The 21,376-nt window shown below is 39.5% G+C and overlaps 2 pseudogenes; one reads left to right on the plus strand and one right to left on the minus strand.

The window, feature by feature from the left end:
- Window positions 1–21,376, minus strand: part of LOC104789638 — a 96,371-nt pseudogene that overhangs the window by 46,660 nt on the left and 28,335 nt on the right.
- On the plus strand, window positions 18,915–20,160 carry LOC104787695 (annotated as a pseudogene).

The following is a 21,376-nucleotide window of genomic DNA, read 5'->3' on the forward strand; positions in this document are numbered from 1 at the left end:
GCGAGATCTCTACTACCCCTTTTGGATACCTGGCAGAGAATACTGTGGTCACCCTGACTTCAAACTCGACTGTAGAGGAGAATTGGCAGAGCTTAATATCGCCTCAGTGAAGTTCAGAATCTTAAATATGAGCTATGACTCTTCTATCATAAGGCTAGCCAGATCAGATTATATCGGCGATCTTTGTCCCTCAAACCCACTAAATGAGCCACTCATCGAAAATGTCCTTCCCTTCAGTGCTGACACAGAGCTGCTAACATTATATTACGAATGCCAACTAAACTCATCTGTTATTTCTACTACTAGCTTCATTGGAGAGTTTGTCTGTGATGGCGGAAGAAGCTACTATGTAACGAGAAACCTCTCGTCACCTTTACTTGACAGGTTTCGAGGCGTTTTAAACAACTTAAGGGGAATGTGCAAAAAAAAAGTCAGTGTTCCTGCATCTGGACCAGCGTTAAACACCCTTCAGAGAAGTCCAAATTCAAATAATCTCAAGATGGCTCTTGAACAAGGTTTCGAGCTTGAAGTTAACTCGAATTGTTCCATGTGTGTATTTTCCGGCGGTTCTTGTGTATATAATCAGAACTCAAGCGTGTTTGTTTGCTATTGTAAAAATGGACCTCAAGACTACCAATGCGATGATTTTTCATTGAATGGTAAGTTATCTTCAACCTATAGTTTCAAAGCTCTGTCTTAAACTCCAACTGACTTTGTTTCTGGTTGTTGTAGGACCCATGTTTCGGTTGTTCCGGTATCCAATAGGTGCTTAACTCTTTCTTGGTGTGACTGATTTTATTATATTTAAGTCAATGTTTGTTTCGTTTCAAAATGTATTTATATATATGCTGATAAAATTTTCCTTTTCAATTGTTCTACAGTTTTTTTGATCATTGGCCTTCTCATAGGTAAGTTTGGTGCCCAGAGATATTCCAAATTGCTTCGGTCAAAAAGAGTTACTAATCAAAGATTTCCTCTGTTTTTTTCTTTTGTTACAGTTTTGTGTACAGTAGTAGGAATAATTGCATGCCTGGTGTTATTGTGTCCGTGTTGCAAAGTCCAAATATTCAGAAAAATAAAAACGTCAGATGATCGGAGACAAGAGAAGCTAAAGGCTCTAATTCCACTGAAACATTATACTTACGCGCAAGTGAAGAAAATTACAAAGTCATTTGCTGAAGTGATTGGGAGAGGCGGATTTGGAATTGTTTATAAAGGAACCCTTTGTGATGGTCGTATGGTTGCGGTGAAAGTTTTGAAAGAATCAAAGGGTAATAATAGTGAAGACTTCATCAATGAAGTTTCTAGCATGAGCCAAACATCTCATGTTAACATTGTTTCCCTTCTTGGATTCTGCTCTGAAGGTTCAAGAAGAGCAATTATATATGAGTTTTTGGAGAATGGGTCGTTGGATAAGTTCATATCGGAAAAAGCGTTAATGACTTTGGATTTAACGACATTGTATGAGATCGCGCTAGGAGTAGCTCGTGGTCTAGAATATTTGCATTATGGCTGTAAAACAAGGATTGTGCATTTCGACATTAAACCTCAGAATGTGCTGTTGGATGATAATCCTTCCCCCAAAGTTTCTGATTTCGGACTTGCTAAACTGTGTGAGAAGAAGGAGAGCATCTTGTCAATGGTAGAAACAAGAGGTACAATAGGATACATTGCACCAGAGATGATCTCTCGAGCTTACGGGAGTGTTTCTCACAAGTCTGATGTGTATAGCTATGGGATGTTGGTCTTTGAAATGATGGGTGCAAGGAAGAAAGAAAGATTTGGTCACACCTCTGCCTCTAATGCAAGCTCCATGTACTTTCCAGAATGGATCTATAAGGATCTTGAAAAGGCAGACAATAAGGATCTTGATAAGGGAGACATTGGAAAGTATATCGAGGTTGGAATCGGCAACGAAGAAGAGGAGCTAGCAAAGAAGATGACATTGGTGGGTTTGTGGTGTATTCAGTCTTCCCCATCAAACCGTCCACCGATGAATAGAGTAGTAGAGATGATGGAAGGAAGCTTGGATACTCTTGAAGTGCCACCTAGACCTGTTTTGCAGCAAATTCCTACAGTACCTCTTATTGAATCTTCTTGGAACTCAGAGGAAAGTTCAAGCCCCTGGGAGATTGATGATAGAAATATATTGTTGTGAAGGTCATATATACTTTACAGAAGAGATCTATACAGTTGTGTCTGTAAATGTTAGAAGTCACAAGTTAAGCCAATTCAAAAAGAGTGTTTTTCTAACAATCCTAGGATGGTCAAAATACAAAACGAAAATGAGTCACAGAAACATAAACAAAAATGTATGACAAGAAGCAAGGAAGAATAAGCGAAACCGAAAACGATTCTAAGCATGAACAAATGAAACAGTCTTGGGAATGTAATATCAATCAAAAAGATAAAAGTCCTAAGGATGGAGTAATTGATGTTGATGGAGTATCCTAGTCTACAGAGTGTTTAACATACCACAAGCAAATTATCCATAAACAATGAACATCACAACCTAGCTAATCCAATCTCTTGGCAAAAGCTACTCAGACTCAACCACTTCCATACCTAGCTCTCGCTAGAGGCACATGGTCGAGCAGGCAAGACAAACAAGTTCATTCACGTAAACAAACATCCTAGACAACTAATCTCTTAGGCTAGGAACGTAAGTCTCTGGCACTAGTTGGTCAGACATTTCATCAAACACCTTTTGGGTGTGAAAATGTCTCGAACATAGTCCCAATTGATCAGAGAGAAACTAGTATTTCTCACTCTAGTCCAGAAGGGAATCATGCAATCAACGCTTAAACACTCTACATCCTAAGATCCTCCACCAAATCTATCCCATCCTCAAGAACTAACACACTACTCAGATCCGAAAATCATCATCAACAATACAAATTCAGAAAACATTGAAACAAGCATTCTTAGATAGGTAAAAATGAGATGAACAACTTTGCAGAAGAAATCAAATACAAAAACTCAATTTATTAAAAGATATCTGGATACAAAGTCTCAGAACAGTTTTGGAGGCTAGGTGAAACCTTCAGAACAAAATGCGATAAAAGATAAAATGATGTCCGCCAAGACTTAACAAAACGTATTTATAGTAAAAACATGTAAATCCCTAAAACTTAAAACGACAAGATGAAGAGTCGGTTTGGGAATCTCCTGAAGCGTGTAAGACGGAACGTCTTCCTGACATGTGCGAACGATTAATGGCTCAAGTGGGTGATGGTGTTGGCTCGAGTGGAAGGGGGTCGAGTCGACGGGCAGCGGCTCGAGCTGGAGGGTCGAGTCGACGGGTGGCGACTCGAGCTGGAGGGTCGAGTCGACGGGTGGCGACTCGAGCTGGATGTATACGCTTCCACTAAAACGATGATAAAGTTTGAACCACACCTTAGATTGGCTTGAAATAAACGGAATTGGAAAGATGACTCAAATCTCTACAACTTTGATGAAGACGTCAAAAGCTAAATCCCACTCGGGTGGAATGACTCAAACGAGGTGTCTCGAGTGGAGTGACTCAAACGACTAAAGTGGTGCGACTCGAACGACGTCTTGGATGATGGCTCGAACGACGACTCGAACGGCGACTCAAACGACGCCTTAGAGGATGGCTCGAACGGCGACTCGAACGAAGCCTTGGAGGATGGCTCGAACGGCTACTCAAACAGCGACTCGAACGACGATGCTGAGCGATGTGTTCCCAACGTATCCTAGATACCTGAAATACTCCAAAATGCACAATGTATGCAAGAATGATGCAAGACTACCTAGACATACAAAGTGTATAGAAAAGACTAGAAAATGTTGCAAAACAATCGGTTGTCCTAGCTAAATGCACGATAAATATATGCTAAAGGGAGGCAAAATATAGACATATCAACTCCCCAAACTTATTATTTCCTTGCCCTTAAGCAAACAATCAAGAATAGAGTATGGAAGAGATGTGTGAAGATGGGGTCTCAGAACCTAAAACATGCTAAATAAAATAGTTAGAATCAAGGTCCTTGTTTTTAGTTCTATGATGCATGGTGAAGGAACTCTATATATTTTTTTTCCTACACATGCAATCCTATCAATTATTCCCTTTAACATTCATTAATAGAGAACCGTGAATCGAGCTAAGCAATGTCGTTGAACTCATTTGGCTAGGGTAAAAGGTTAGAGACTTAGATGGTCTCCTTCTCAAGTGGTTTCATCAATTCAGAACAAGGTTCTCTCACAAAAAGGAGTTGAGCTTAAGAGAAGGCTAAAGGTTGAAATAAACTGGTATATACAAGAGCAGCGCCCTGTCTACCCAAAGAACATTCCAAACCGAAGTTGGTTCTACCCTTCATCACAAACGTTGTCTCAAACCCATTCTTTCATTCTTTACACTTGGTCTTAGGAGGAGTTCACTTCTTATCATTCTAGCGGATTGGGAAATCTTTATTATCAGTAAGGTTCTTTTTCTTTCCTTCTAAGGAATCTAGACATCTTAAATATTTTACTTTCTTTTCTTTGTCTAATGTTTTCGTTTTATGCCCAGAACCAATAACTCATTATTTTGCTCAACCCAAATCCTTTACTAGACTTGTAAACCTTGAAAACATATCCCCCTCCTAAAGACTTTCTACCCTTTACTTTCTTTTTACACTTCACTTTTCTGCACAAATCCATACCCAATACCCAAAATCGAGTTCTCACCTAGTCCTACTAGTCCGGATAACGCGAACTAGAACTACACAGGATCCTACTCTTGTCGGTTAGAACCTAACACTTTCTAACAAGCTCAACTCGGAAAAAGGCCTGACATTCAAGAATACAATTGGCTTGAAAGAACGGTTGGTTAAGGGTGCGGGGAACTGTTCCAAAGATGGGAATCAGCTACTTGGATCGACAAGGGTGGTAAAAATGTGAAAGACAATCCAAGTATGTATATGGTATCCATGAGTTCAACTTCAATGCATAACAGGATAATTGCAAGTCAGGATTAGGTTCAGGTAGATAGTGAATGATATCAATTCAAAACATGCTTCAATCTTAAATTTACAAGTTCAATCAACAAGCATCAAAGAATTAAGAACAAGGGCCTTGATCCTATCCTATTGAATCCAACATGCTAACAAGGTTACAATCATCATCAACCCCTATGCTAAATGCAACATTCCTAAATGAACAACACTAGACTCAATCCTAATATGCAAATGCAAACTACATGAACATTCTGTTTTTGTGAAAATTTTTATGGCTTTTCTATGCAAATAGATGAATGTAGACTCAATCATGATATGATGCAAAAATTTGAAATAAAAATCACAGAAAGCATCATCAGAAACATCATCTCAAACCCTTCCCCAAACTTAAATTACACAGCCCCTGTGTAAGAAAAATTTGAAGTAGGATTTGAGAATCATAATAGAAACAAATGCAAGGATGATATGGTATATACAAAGGAAATGTTGGAGTACCTCAGTAGTAGAAGAAGGAGTCGGTGCTCGCGACGGCGGATCGAGTGAGATGATGGTTGATTCCGAGAGCTGCTCCGCTTCGTCGTCGATCGAGTAGGGGTACTGGTTGGTTCCGGGAGCAGCTCCGCTTTGTCGTCGATCGAGTGGGGGTACTGGTTGGTTCCGAGAGCAGCTCTGCTTCATCGTCGATTGAGTGGGGGTGAGGTCGAGTCGTCGGAAAGAGTTTCACGAGAGCTCCTCTTCTATTGCTTCATTCTATGTCTGCAAAACCCAACACTCTGCTATTTGTATTTTTTTCTTTTTCCACTTTAGTTGGCCATACTCCCTTTTGTGGGTTCCTGAACAGGAGAAAATGAAAACAAAAATTAAAAACACAAGATCCTAAATTGTATTTACAGAGATACCTTTGGGACTTCCTCCCAAGTGAGCTTGTTTAAAGTCCCTAGCTTGACTTTTCAGCTTTTTAGGCTTTTGGGGGTTCATAGAGGAGCACAGAAGACCCCTCTGGTTGGACTTGATCAGCTAAATATTTCTTGACTCTCCGACCATTTACAGTGAATTCACTACCATCCTTGTTCAGAAGAGTGATGGCTCCGAATGGCAGAACTTCCTTGACGTCAAAAGGCCTAGACCACCTAGACTTAAGCTTCCCAGGAAATAACTTAAGTTTAGAGTTGAAAAGCAGAACCTGATCTCCAGCCTTGAGCTCCTTGACAACAATTTTCTTATCATGAAAATTCTTGGTTCTCTCTTTGTAAATCTTTGAGCTCTCATAAGCATCAAGTCTGATTTCTTCCAATTCATGTAGGTCGAGAGTCCTCTTAGCCTGAGCTGTATCAATATCCAACTTCAGCAACTTGATAGCCCAAAGCGCCTTGTACTCAACCTCTACAGGGAGATGACATGCTTTACCATATATCAACTGAAATTGTGTTCTTCCTATTGACGTTTTGAAAGCCGTCCTATACGCCCAGAGAGTCTCGTCGAACTTGACAGACCAATCTTTCTTCGAAACCCGAACAATCCTTGACAAGATACCCTTGATATGCTTATTCGAGACTTCAACCTGTCCGCTAGTCTGAAGGTGATACACGGTAGACACCTTGTGCTTGACCCCATACTTCTTCAGCATACCTTCAAACACCTTGTTGACGAAGTCAGTTCCACCATCACTGATCACTGCTCTGGGTATCCCATACCTTGGAAAGATTATACTCTTGAACAACTTCAAAACGACCTTGTGAGCATTGGTATGACTGGCAATGGCTTCAACCCACTTAGAAACATAATCAACTGCCACCAGAATATAGACATTACCATTTGATGGAGGATTGAAAGGTCCCATGAAGTCTATCCCCCAAACGTTAAATATCTCTACTTCCAGGATCGGATTCTGGGGCATCTCGTTCCTCCTTGTGATGTTGCCCATTCTTTGACAAGCATCACACATAGTGATGAAACTGTGAGCGTCCTTGAACAAGGTTGGCCACCAGAGACCTGCTTGAAAAACCTTCTGAGCTGTCTTGAGCGTGGCAAAGTGACCTCCATAGGTGGAGCCATGATAGTGCTCAAGCACTCCCTGTACTTCCCCTTCTGCTATGCATCTTTTGAACAGACCGTTAGAACCTCTCTTGTATAGATAGGGTTCATCCCTGAAGTAGTGATTGACCTCTCTGAAAAACTTCTTCTTCCTGTAGGGATCCATGTCATCAGGAACTTTTCCACAGACCTTGTAATTCACGAAATCAGCATACAATGGTGCAATATCCGAAGTGATCGCCATACAGTTGATTTTTAGGTTCTCAACCCTGGTGTCATGCATCTGCTCGCAAACCTGGGCGACCAGAAGTTGTTCCTCAGGCATTGAGTCACCTATTGGAATAGTATCTTCAGTCCTCATCCTTGACAAGTGGTCTGCAACTCCATTTTCTATTCCTTTCTTGTCAACTATCTCCATGTCAAACTCCTGAAGAAGCATGATCCATCTCAACAGTCTCGGTTTGGTATCCTTCTTCGAGTAGATGTGTCTCAAAGCAGCATGATCGGTATACACAATGACCTTCAAACCCACAAGATAACTCCTGAATTTTTCGAATGCAAACACAACTGCTAGGAGTTCCTTCTCTGTGGTAGCATACCTTCCCTGAGTCTCGTCCAAGGTGCGACTCGCGTAGTAGATGACATGAAGCTTCTTGTCAATACGCTGTCCCAGAACAGCTCCAACTGCAAAGTCTGAAGCGTCACACATAATCTCAAACGGATGATCCCAATTCGGAGCTTGAACTGTGGGTGCCGAAACCAAGGCCTCCTTGATCTTGCTGAAAGCTTCCAAGCACGCTGCATCAAATTCGAACTCAACTTCCTTGCACATCAACCTTGTCAAAGGTCTTGCAATTTTTGAGAAGTCCTTAATGAATCTCCTGTAAAACCCAGCATGTCCCAGAAAACTTCTGATGTCCTTCACTTTCTTAGGCGGTTGAAGTTGAACCATGACCTCAATCTTACCTTTGTCAACCTCAATTCATTTCTCAGAAATCTTGTGTCCGAGAACGATACCTTCTTCAACCATGAAGTGGCATTTCTCCCAGTTCAGCACCAGGTTCGTCTCCTCACATCGCGTCAATATCCTGCATAGATTCAACAAACAGGAGGAGAAAGTGGAACCGTATACAGAGAAGTCGTCCATAAACACTTCCACTGACTCCTCAATTAAATCCGAGAAAATTGAAGTCATGCACCTCTTAAAGGTGGCAGGAGCATTGCACAAACCAAATAGCATGCGTCTATAGGCAAAAGTGCCATAGGGACAAGTAAAAGTTGTCTTTTCCTGATCATTTGGGTGGATAGGGATTTGGAAGAATCCAATATACCCATCAAGGAAACAGTAATAAGGATGACTAGCTAGTCTTTCCAACATTTGATCAATGAAAGGTAGAGGAAAATACTCCTTCCTAGAAACAGCATTCAACTTCATATAATCAATGCACATCCTATGTCCTGTGATGGTCCTAGTTGGGATTAGCTCATTTTTTTCATTTTTGATGACAGTGATTCCTCCTTTTTTAGGTACACAGTGCACTGGAGATACCCAAGTACTATCAGAGATAGGATAGATAACTCCAACATCAAGTAGTTTTCGGATTTCTTTCTTAACTACCTCTTTCAGATTAGGGTTCAATCTTCTTTGGGGTTCAATACTAGCATAAGACTCATTTTCAAGATTGATCCTATGTGTGCAAAGACTAGGTGAGATTCCTTTGATATCATCTAAACAATAACCTATAGCCTTTCTAAACTTTTTTAGCTCAGTTACTAGCAACCCCAATTCATCATCACTCAACCTAGCATTCACTATGACAGGATAAGTAGAATTGGTTCCCAGAAAAACGTACCTGAGCCCGGAAGGAAGAGTTTTGAGTTCTACCTTTGGAGCTTTCAGTTCCGACCAGTCGTCAGCATGGGAGTCTGGAATGATCGCGGTCGAGTGAGAGGGGTGCGACTCGATCGATCGGGACATCGGTGTCTCAAGTCGGGTCTTGACGTCGGTCGAGTGGGAGATATCACGTTCTAAACTCTCTGTCTCAACTGCAGATTTTTGTAATCTGTTTCTTTGTGGGAATCTAGCAGATTTTTGTAACAAGTGGTCTCCCCATGCAGGAACCCTTCTTCTCCACCCTTGGTCAAAGCAGTCTTGAGATGATCCTCCTCAGCTAGTTCCTCCAACAACTCATCAGCCAATTTATCCATCTCTTCAATGTAGAAGACTTGTCCTCCTATCGTTGGCTTCTTCAAGGTATCCTTGATGTCAAACTTCATAGTGAAGTCGTCGCCCAGATTGATGTCAATCTTGCCATTTCTGACATCAATGATGGCTCCAGCAGTCGCTAGGAACGGTCTTCCTAAGATCAGAGGATCTTTTGGTTCTTCATCCATCTCCAGAACCACAAAGTCGGTTGGCACTTCCACATCTCTGATCCTGACAGANGGGAGTCTGGAATGATCGCGGTCGAGTGAGAGGGGTGCGACTCGATCGATCGGGACATCGGTGTCTCAAGTCGGGTCTTGACGTCGGTCGAGTGGGAGATATCACGTTCTAAACTCTCTGTCTCAACTGCAGATTTTTGTAATCTGTTTCTTTGTGGGAATCTAGCAGATTTTTGTAACAAGTGGTCTCCCCATGCAGGAACCCTTCTTCTCCACCCTTGGTCAAAGCAGTCTTGAGATGATCCTCCTCAGCTAGTTCCTCCAACAACTCATCAGCCAATTTATCCATCTCTTCAATGTAGAAGACTTGTCCTCCTATCGTTGGCTTCTTCAAGGTATCCTTGATGTCAAACTTCATAGTGAAGTCGTCGCCCAGATTGATGTCAATCTTGCCATTTCTGACATCAATGATGGCTCCAGCAGTCGCTAGGAACGGTCTTCCTAAGATCAGAGGATCTTTTGGTTCTTCATCCATCTCCAGAACCACAAAGTCGGTTGGCACTTCCACATCTCTGATCCTGACAGATAAGTCCTCTAAGATACCATGTGGAAGTCTCACTGATCTATCTGCAAGGATGAGGGAGATGTCGCATCCCTTAAACCTTGTGAAACCCAACCTCTTAGCCATAGAGAATGGCATCAGATTCACTGAAGCGCCAAGATCACATAAGCACCTCTCAAAAGACATAGGTCCAATGGAGCAGGGTAGAGTGAATGATCCAGGATTTTTGAGCTTCTTGGGTACAACCTTCTTCTGGATGATTTCACTGCACTCAAGACTCAGTACCACCATGCCTTGAACCTCTTTTGATCTCTCCATTACTAGGTCCTTGAGAAATTTCTGGTAGTGAGGAAGAAGTGCGAATGCATCTAGCAATGGCATCCTCAACTCAATCTCCTTGACTTGTTGTTCGAACATAGCTTTGTATTTCTCAGTAAGTTGCTTCTTAAAACTCACCGGAAATGGTAGAGGAGGCTTGTACGGTGGAGGTATGAATCTCGCGGGTTTGTCATCAGGAACAACGGGTTCCTTAACAGCTTCAGGTTCGGACTGCTTCACTGGCTCGATTGGATCTTTGACTGCCACAATGGGGTTCTCCATCTGAACATCATCCTGAACAAAATCCTCCCCATCTAATCCCTCACTGACCCCAGTGACGTCTGGAACTCCTTGCCTGGGAGGCAATGTTTCCCCACTTCGTAGCGTAATGGCATTGGCAAACTCCTTGGGGTTCTGAACAGCCTTTCTTGGGAATTGGCCAGGCTTTGGGGCAGAAGTAGAAGCGGATTGGCCTTCCATGTACCTTATCATCGAATTCAGAGCTTTGAATTTGACGTTCAGATCATTGTAGGAGCATTCCATCCTCTGACTAAGGTCAGCGAACTTCTTTGTAGTATCCATGGAACCGCTAGCTTGGCCCTGAAGAAGTTGTTGCATCATCTGCTTCATTTCTTGATCTGGGGTTGGAGTAGGCTGAACTGGTTAAGGGTGGAATCCTGAAGGTGGTCCTGAGGGAGCTTGGTAACCCTGCTGGAACTGTTGTTTTGGAGCAAATCCGGATTGTAAGGCACAAAAGGTTTTTGTTGACCTTGCTGTTGTTGTTGAGGCGGGTACACCTGATCTTGTGGATTAGCAACATTGGTACTTTGGTAAGACAAATTGGGGTTCGTCTTGTAGGGGGTGTAACCTTTGTTGTATCCACCCTGATTCTGAACATAGCTGATCTCCTCAGTCTGCTCGCCCTCTCCATCTGGAACTTGGAAAGGGTCATCCTCAGATACAAAGTGGACGCTCCTCTGCTGGCTTAACAAGATACAGTCAAGCTTCTCATTGACATTCTTGAGGTCTTTCTTATACTTCTCCTCAGACCCAACGTCGCAGCGAACTGTGCAGTCATAGTCCTCATTGTAGTTGCCGTCTGACTGGGCGAGATTCTCATCCAATTGCCATCCTTCATCAACGTCTTTGTTCAAGAAATTACCGTTAGAAGCAGTGTCAAGCAGCATGCGGATTTTTGGAAGTACACCACGGTATAGAGTGCTTAGCAACGACTCGTTGCTGAAACCATGGTGTGGACACTGGCTATGGTAACCCTTGAAACGCTCCCATGCTTCACAGAATGATTCTGAGCTCTTTTGAGTGAAGCTGGAAATCTCATTCCTGAGACGTGCTGTTCTGGAGTTTGAGAAAAACTTGACCAAGAATGCTTTCTTGCAACCATCCCAGGTGGTGATTGATCCCTTGGAAAGGTTTTTCTCCCATTGATGAGCCTTGTCTCCCAGGGAGAAAGGGAAGAGGCACAACTTGTAACCATCCTCACTCACGCCGTTGATCTTGGTGAAACTGCAAAGACGGTCGAACTCGTCCAAGTGGTCGAGTGGATCCTCCATAGGCAACTCGTGAAACTTGTTTCCTTAGATCATGGTGATCAGACCACTTTTGATCTCGAAGTTGTTGTTCTGCACGGCGGGAGGGACGATTCCAGCATGCTGAGTATGAGTGTTTGGTGCATCCCCAACAGCAATGTTTTGCGGTCCTGAATGTGGTTCATTCTGTTGTTCCATAGTGACTGGTACGGGATGATCAGTGGGAGTACGAGTTTGTCGTGGGCGTTGTAACCGATTGATTTCGTCGATAACAAGAAGGAGATTCTGAAGCCCTCTTGATCTGGTGTGCATGCAAGGTTGCAATCAACAGGTACCTGAGATGCAAAACAAACAAGCAGACAACCAAAGCAAGTCAGTACCCAGAATGATAAGTGTAACAGAACTTAATCTTGCAAAACTTGAAATCTGAAATGTAGCAAAACGAATCCCAAATGGCAACGGCGCTAAATTGATACTAGGATTTTTGTGTGTCTCCTAGTAGGTTCAATTAACCTTATGTAGTTGTAGTACTTAAGGTGTCAATCCAAATGGGATGATGCTAGTCACTCAAGATTCAATAAAGAAGTCACAAGTTAAGCCAATTCAAAAAGAGTGTTTTCCTAACAATCCTAGGATGATCAAAATACAAAACGGAAATGAATCACAGAAACAGAAATGAAAATGTATGACAAGAAGCAAGCAAGAATAAGCGTAACTGAAAAAGATTCTAAGCATGAACAAATGAAACAGTCTCAGGAATGTAATATCAATCAAAAAGATAAAAGTCCTAAGGATGGGAGTAATTGATGTCGGTGGAGTATCCTAGTCTACAGAGTGTTTAACATACCACAAGCAAACTATCCCTAAACAATGAACATCACAACCTAGCTAATCAAATCTCTTGGCAAAAGCTACTCGGACTCAACCACTTCCATTCCTAGCTCTCGCTAGAGGAACATGGTCAAGCAGGCAAGACAAATAAGTTCATTCACATCAGCAAACATCCTAGACAACTAATCTCTTAGGCTAGGAACGTAAGTCTCTGGCTCTAGTTGGTCAGACATTTCATCAAACACCTTTTGGGTGTGGAAATGTCTCGAACCTAGTCCCAATTGGTCAGAGAGAAACTAGTATTTCTTACTCTAGTCCAGAAGGGAATCATGCAATCAACGCTTAAACACTCTACATCCTAAGATCCTCCACCTAATCTATCCCATCCTCAAGAACTAACACACTACTCAGATCCGAAAATCATCATCAACAATACAAATTCAGAAAACATTGAAACAAGCATTCTTAGATAGGTAAAAATGAGATGAACAACTTTGCAGAAGAAATCAAATGCAAAAACTCAATGTATTAAAAGATATCTAGAAACAAAGTCTCAGAACAGTTTTGGAGGCTAGGTGACCTTCAGAACAAAATGCGATAAAAGATAAGATGATGTCCGCCAAGACTTAACAAAACGTATTTATAGTAAAAACATGTAAATCCCTAAAACTTAAAACGACAAGATGAAGAGTCAGTTTCGGAATCTCCTGAAGCGTGTAAGACAGAACGTCTTCCTGACATGTGCGAACGAGTAGTGGCTCGAGTGGGTGATGGTGTTGGCTCGAGCGGAGGGGGGTCGAGTCGACGGGCAGCGGCTCGAGCTGGAGGGTCGAGTCGACGGGTGGCGACTCGAGCTGGAGGGTCGAGTCGACGGGTGGCGACTAGAGTTGGATGTATACGCTTCAACTAAAACAATGATAATTTTTGAACCACACCTCAGATTGGCTTGAAATAAACGGCATTGGAAAGATGACTCAATTCTCTACACATTTGATGAAGACGTCAAAAGCTAAATCCCACTCGGGTGGAAGGAATCGAACGAGGTGTCTCGAGTGGAGTGACTCAAATGACTAGAGTAGTGCGACTCGAACGACGTCTTGGAGGATGGCTCAAATGACAACTTGAACGGCAACTCGAACGACGCCTTGGAGGATGGCTCGAATGGCGACCTGAACGACGCTTTGGAGGATGGCTCGAACGGCGACTCGAACGACGATGTTGAGCGATGTGTTCCCAACGTCTCCTAGATACCTGAAATACTCTAAAATGCACAATGTATGCAAGGATGATGCAAGAACTACCTAGACATGCAAAGTGTATAGAAAAGACTAGAAAATGTTGCAAAACAATCAGTTGTCCTAGCTAAATGCACAATAAATATATGCTAAAGGGAGAGAAAATATAGACATATCAATTAAATAATCATGTCAAGAAGCTGGAGAATCAAGTTATTTAGACTGCTGGGTCTGTTAAAAGACAAGAGGAACTTCTTTCTAGAAGAACAGAGTCGAACCCCAAGCATGCTTGTAATGCAATTTTGGTGAAGGAAGAAGACAATGATACTATGGTTGCAGAGCTTGCATCGACTGATATACAGATTCATCGACCGACACAATCACCACCAAGCATTGATCGATGCACCATCAGCATCGATCGACACACCCCACAAACAGCTCCGGTTTCTCTTCGAGTTCCAGCATCTGATTCAGAGCAAGCTTATAAACCGAAGGTTCCTTTTCCTAAGCCGAGGAGATCCAAACAGGAGATTGAAGAAGCTAGATGCAAGGATTTGATGGACAAAGTAATGATTGAGATGCCTTTCTCCTGGGATTAAGCGGTATGCCAAGAGAATGGTCACCAATGGTTTGAGTCTGAGGAAGGAGCACTGCTTACAAAGGATGTCAGCTCAACTCTGTTGAAGCAGCCTCCACAGAGGAAGAAGGATAAGAAGCAGGAGGTGGTTGTCTCTAAGGAAGTAAGTGTAGTGATTCAGAGTAGGATTGGAGAGAAGTTACCAGATCCTGGAAGTTTTGTGTTAGATTGCTCTATCTCCACAGGAAGGTTTCCTCACTCACTTTGTGATATTGACTCTAGTATTAACTTGATGCCCCATTCTGTTGCTGTGAGACTTGGGATGACAGATTTCAAATCAACTAAGAACTCTCTTATCTTAGCTGATCGATCTAGAAGGATTCCTGAAGGTGTCTTGGAAGATATTTCGATTCAGATTGGAGATTGCATGATTCCTACTGACTTTGTGGTGTTGAAGTATGGCAAAGAGCCTAGTGATCCTCTCATTTTAGGACGCTCTTTCTTGGCTACAGCTGGTGCCATCATTGATGTTAAGAAGGGACACATAGCTCTGAATATAGATGATTTGGTTATGAAATTTGAGATGGACAAGCTGAGAAGGGTTCCCACTATTGATGGTCAGACATTTTCTGTGAAAATTGCTTCTGATGATGATATGCTCATAGAACTTCATTAAGACATTACTGTTGGGTATGACAAAGAGTTGCAGACTGTTGAGAAAGTGAGTAAGCAAGCTGTTAAGCTTGAAGATTGGAGTGGAGATCATCTAATCAGTACTAGAGACCATGATGAGGTTATGATACATGACAAGTTTCTGGTAGATGATGTTTTTGTAATGGAAACACGGATTGCTGAGGAAAGCTGCAGAATCGTTAATGAAACACGAGTTGCAGGCAATGCAGCTGTTGCATCGCTCGACACACCTTCCAGAATCGGCTCAGACTTGTCCAAAACCGAAGATTCTCGAGTTGATTCCTTAGCTGCAAGTCCTAGACCAATTATAAAGCTGAAATCTCACCATTCCACAGTCCATAACCCACAGGTAAGGCCAAGGTATGCATGTCCTTCTCCTAAACCTTCTCCTATCATCAATAAGAATTTAAAAGGTACAAACACAGTTTTGCAGTTAACCAAGCCACGAGATTATCGTAGAACGCTTGTTTCTTCTGTTGATGATTTTGTAGGACTTAAAAGAAAGCCAACCATACCTCAGTCCCGCCCTGGTCATGTTCCTCACATCCTTGGCAGATCTTATGCACATACTGCCTACACACCCCCTTAGATGAAGAGGACATTCTCTCGGAAGCATTCACTGCCATGTTCTGATCCACCGGATGCCTGAGATCCGACACAGTCAAGCTAATGACTGAAAACAAGCACTTAGTAGGAGGCAACCCACTGGTAGGTTTTTCTTTTTCCTTTTTCTTTTGAATTATTTTGGCAGTTACTAACTACGTTTTTGTTTTTGAGCGTCAATCCAAAAAAAAATGGTTTTATTGAGTCAAAATTTTGTTGGGAACTATGATTTTTGTTTTTAGTGTACTGCCTTGCTTGATTAATGCTGCAGATTGAATGTACAAATCCGACTAATGAAAAATCCAATGGCTGACCAGTGAACCAGAGACATCCGAATTTCCAATAGAATCCATAAAAGCTTGAGGTAATTTCTTTACTTTTTTTTATCTCATCAAGGAGATTGATGTTCATAGAGCTTGACTCCTTGTTCATACCTGACAAGTAAGGTTACAAAAGAAAATGGTACTCCTCTCCCTTATTCATGTTAAAACAAAAAAAAATCCTGAGAGCTTTGTTAAAAAAAGAAAAGAATAAAAGATGAGATGATTTTGATCAGTTTAGAGAGGTAGGTAAATTACATGTGACCTCATTATTCTACTCTTGAGTCAAATGATCATACAAAGCTTGGAAGCGAGGGGTAAGTAAATTACCGATGATTCCATTATTCGCCTACAACTTTGAGAAAAAAAAAAACAAAGCAAAGCTCTAAGGAAGATAAAATAGAATAAGTCTGGGGGAGAGAAAGAGTACCACATGTGGTAAAAGATATGTCTTGCTTGTTATAGTATTGTACGGGAATGAGTCTAGAAGGTTCTTGATATTGATCAAATTAATGAGACCCACCGATGAAGGCTTAATGGAGGAAGTAGTGGAATTTGGTTGGAATTTGGGATGCTATGAAAGTCAACGGAGAAGTACATGGTGGTTCGATTTGGATTTATGTGACAACCCGTCCCGCAGACCCCACTAGCCCCCCGCTAGCTGCCCCAACGGACCATCCGTGGACCCTGCTAGCCTCCCGCTAGCCGTCCCAACAGACTCCAAGATGGCCCTGCAGGGCATCGATCCTAACTCATCACTGTGGATATCCAAATCCACCAATAGGTTATTGGTGCGCCAGACGAGCCTCGAACCCTGGTCCTCACCCTTTAACAACCTTCCCACAAGACAAGTTGCCACCAATTGATCTGCAGGTGAATTTTTGATGGGAAACTTTTTTGTAAATTTTTTTTTGGCGGAAAAATTTTTGGTGGGAAACTTTTTTGTCAAATTTTCTTGTGGGAAATTTTTTTCGAAAATATATATTGCCATAAATTTTAACATTTTATAAATATTTTCTTTACCATGTTCAAATATTTCACGGGTAAAATGTATTTTTACACGAATACGTTGATTTTGAAATTTCATTAATTTTTCATAATGTTTTTTTTGTAATAATCCGTCATTTATAGAAAATATTAACAAACCGAGTAACTCAAATGATTTAAACAGCCTAATCAAAAATATTAAATTAATAAATTAGATTATCTACAGAAATTTTTTTTTTGTCGCCGCCAGAGAGCTCAGGACACTTTTTAGCAAAATACCTCTTAATTGTTTTAATTAATTACTTCTCTATGTCATTGTATTTATTTTTAAAACAATTAACAGAATAATAATTAGATATGTTATCATTTCTCACACAAATTTAATAGTAAGGCAAAATTTCACTAAAATTTACTTACAAATATATAAGCCAAAATTATATTAATTTCTTAAAATTAATATAAATATTGATTTCTTGAAATCAATATAAGTAAAATATTCTAAAAGGGCTATAAAACATATCAATTAATATAAAGTTAATAAAAATAAAGAAAATATAATTTATTAACAAAATGATATTTTTATGTTAATATTATTATCATAATAATTTAAATAACTATATTTCATTAGTTATTATAATTGATTATAAAAAGAATTATATTACCCCTGAATTATCTCCAACTCATTGAAAGAAACTTAATTCCCAATAAATATAGATGTATATATATTCATAAATAAATATGAAAATGACAACAAAATAGGGGATATCATGATGTGTGATTATTATATATATCTAAATATGTAAACTAATTAATCTCAACATTTAGTGTGATTATTTATTAAAAATGGAAATATTGATAACTGAATAGGAATATATGTTCTAATTGTATATTCATCTATGTGCTATTAAAAAGGAATGAGACAATAACCGTTATCATTATAAATAAACTTAGTAACCAAAAAAATCATAATATATTTAAAATAAGTGATTAGTAGATTATGCAAAATTGTTATAGTTACTCGATAAATCATAAATATAAATTTGATTTTTAAAACACACAAAAATATATATTGCCATAAATTTTAACATTTTATAAATATTTTCTTTACCATGTTCAAATATTTCACGGGTAAAATGTATTTTTACACGAATACGTTGATTTTGGAATTTCATTTATTTTTCATAATGTTTTTTTGTAATAATCCGTCATTTATAGAAAATATTAACAAACCGACTAACTCAAATGATTTAAACAGCCTAATCAAAAATATTAAATTAATAAATTAGATTATCTACAGAAAATTTAGTTTAGAATCCGGTTGTTACTAACATATAATAAAATTAAATAATTAAATTATAGAGTAATTTAGTATATGTTGTTATGGTTACATAAGAAACATGCAAAATTATTGTGATTAAAAGATAAAACATAAGAAGATATGAATTTGATTTTTAAACCACACAAGACATATTGCAATAAATAGTAACATTTTATCAATATTTTCTCTACCATAAAACCTCATACACATTCAAAGATTTCACGGATAAAACGTATTTTTTATACGAAAAATACAGTTTTAAGTAAATAAATAAAAAACTTTAGTTACATATTATGTTTGATACAAACAGATATTGATTCTAAGATAATAATTTTACTTATAATAATTTTCTTTAAATCGATTTATCTTGCACATAGTGCGGGTTGTTACCTGTTACATAATTATTAGACCACATAAAGTTACGTTGAATATGATAATATTAAACTCACAAGAAATATTACTATAAATAGGAATAGAGACGTCCATGAATTATCACTACACTCATCACAAACCAAAGCATCAAACAAGAGAAGAAGAGTGAGAAAAAAAAAAGAGAGACACTATGACTACCACACCAGATTGGATCATGATTGGAGGAGATGGTCCTGAGAGTTACAACCAACAGTCTTCGTATCAGGTTTTAATACATATATTTTGTATTCCTTTGTTAGCTAGGTTCTGTATTCCTAACTCATAAGATGTATGTATTTAACCGTCTCCTCTATATACAGAGAGCGTTGTTGGAAGCGGCAAAGGACAAGATGACCGAGGCAATCTAAGCCAACCTCAGCCTCGATTTGATATCCAATCGGTTCAATGTAGCAGACTTTGGTTGTGCGAGTGGACCTAACACTTTTGTGGCAGTCCAAAATATAATAGATGCGGTAGAAGAAATGTACCAAAGAGAAACCGGACAAAGCCCGGTGGATAACATCGAGTTTCAAGTCTTGTTCAACGACTTTACCCTCAATGATTTCAACACTCTCTTCAAGACACTTCCTCCAGGGAGAAGATACTATAGCGCCGGAGTTCCTGGTTCCTTCTTCGACCGTGTTCTCCCTAAGGAGAGTTTCCACATCGGAGTCATGAGTTACGCCTTCCATTTCACCTCCAAGATTCCCAAAGGGATCATTGACCGTGACTCTTCCTTATGGAACAAAGACATGCAGTGCACCGGGTTTAACCAAGCTGTCAAGAAAGCGTATCTTGACCAATACTCTATCGACACCAAGAAACTATTGGATGTTAGAGCTGAAGAGCTCGTTCCTGGGGGTTTGATGTTGCTTTTAGGTTCGTGTCTAAGAGACGGAGTTAAGATGTCCGAGACACCTAAAGGAACAGTAATGGATTTTATCGGAGAATTTCTTAGTGATCTTGCTAAACAGGTAGAGATAACATAGTTTTATCTTCAAAGTATTACCTACAATTACAAAAGTACTTAACTAACTTATCTTCTTCTCTTTTTGGTTTAAAAAAGGGTGTGACCGAGCAAGAAAAGGTGGACACTTTCAGAACCTCAATTTAGTTTGCGGAACAAGGCGAGATAAGGCAAATCATTGAGGAGAATGGGAAGTTCACAATCGAGGCCCTTTAGACCCCAAGATATTGGCCATCTCCTTCAAAGCCTTTTATGGAGCGTTCATTACCGCACATTTTGGGACCAAGATCATGAGGAAAGCTTTTAAGCTTGTCGAGGTCAAGGCGCGCGAACAGATGTCTCGTCTCCAGAATTGCAAACCTGGAATGCATTACCTCATCGTGCTTCGCAAGAACTGATCTGTGATCTAAATATATTAATATACTAATGCGTTTTACTCCATTGTTACTTCATCTTGTTCAAAACAACGTCATTTTAATCGAATAAAAATAAACAAATAATGTCACATACTAGGCTCTAACCCGCAAAATCTAAGCCCCCATTAACATTTCATTTACCACTCGGACATATAGATTTATTGTAATATTGTAATATATCTTCTTTAACCACTCTTTTTTTTTAGTCAAAGCAACAAGACAAACCGTAGAATCGTAGCTGAAGATCTGATCGATTTTGGGAATTAGGTGTAAGATGGTCTGGTAAACGTCGAGTGTTGGGAAGATCTTCTCTACAGTTTTTTTTGGATTTCTCTATGGTTAATGAGAAGATGAAGAGGTTCAACGCGCTCTGTACCGTAATCACAACTGTTTCATCTCCCATCTTCAAAAGCTGTAAATAACAAATCATAAAAATTAGGGTTTTACTCAATTTATAGGTTCAATTATTGGGTTTTGGTCAACTTAAACATCACAACAAATCTCGAATCTATTCTTCTACAAATTGGGTGGATATATACTCAATTCGGATCCAATTTTAGCAAGATCTATAAAAATATTGGAGGAAATAAAGAAGCTTTTGATTGAATTTGGAGAAAGAGAGAGAGAGAAGAGGATATAATAAATCTTTGTTCATTAAAATATAATAGATTTGTGTGTCCGAGTGGTTACAGAAAAGTTTTTAGAGTGTTTGACTTTGCATGTGACCTTATTTTTTACTTTTGTTTGAATGACTAAAACGATGTCGTTCTGATGCACACGTGGATTCCACGTCAGATTGACTTAACGGAAACTAAATAGAGTTAAGCAAAAAACATGTTTTGGTATGCTAAGGTACAAAAATTGAAGTTAAGGTTTGAAATTCAAATTATTTAAAAGTTAATGTATTTGGAAACTAAATAGAGTTAAGCAAAAAACATGTTTTGGTATGCTAAGGTACAAAAATTGAAGTTAAGGTTTGAAATTCAAATTATTTAAAAGTTAATGTATTTGGAAACTAAATAGAGTTAAGCAAAAAACATGTTTTGGTATGCTAAGGTACAAAAATTGAAGTTAAGGTTTGAAATTCAAATTATTTAAAAGTTAATGTATTTGGAAACTAAATAGAGTTAAGCAAAAAACATGTTTTGGTATGCTAAGGTACAAAAATTGAAGTTAAGGTTTGAAATTCAAATTATTTAAAAGTTAATGTATTT

Source organism: Camelina sativa, chromosome 5 (assembly GCF_000633955.1).
Source record: "Camelina sativa cultivar DH55 chromosome 5, Cs, whole genome shotgun sequence".
In the NCBI taxonomy this organism is placed as follows: domain Eukaryota; kingdom Viridiplantae; phylum Streptophyta; class Magnoliopsida; order Brassicales; family Brassicaceae; genus Camelina; species Camelina sativa.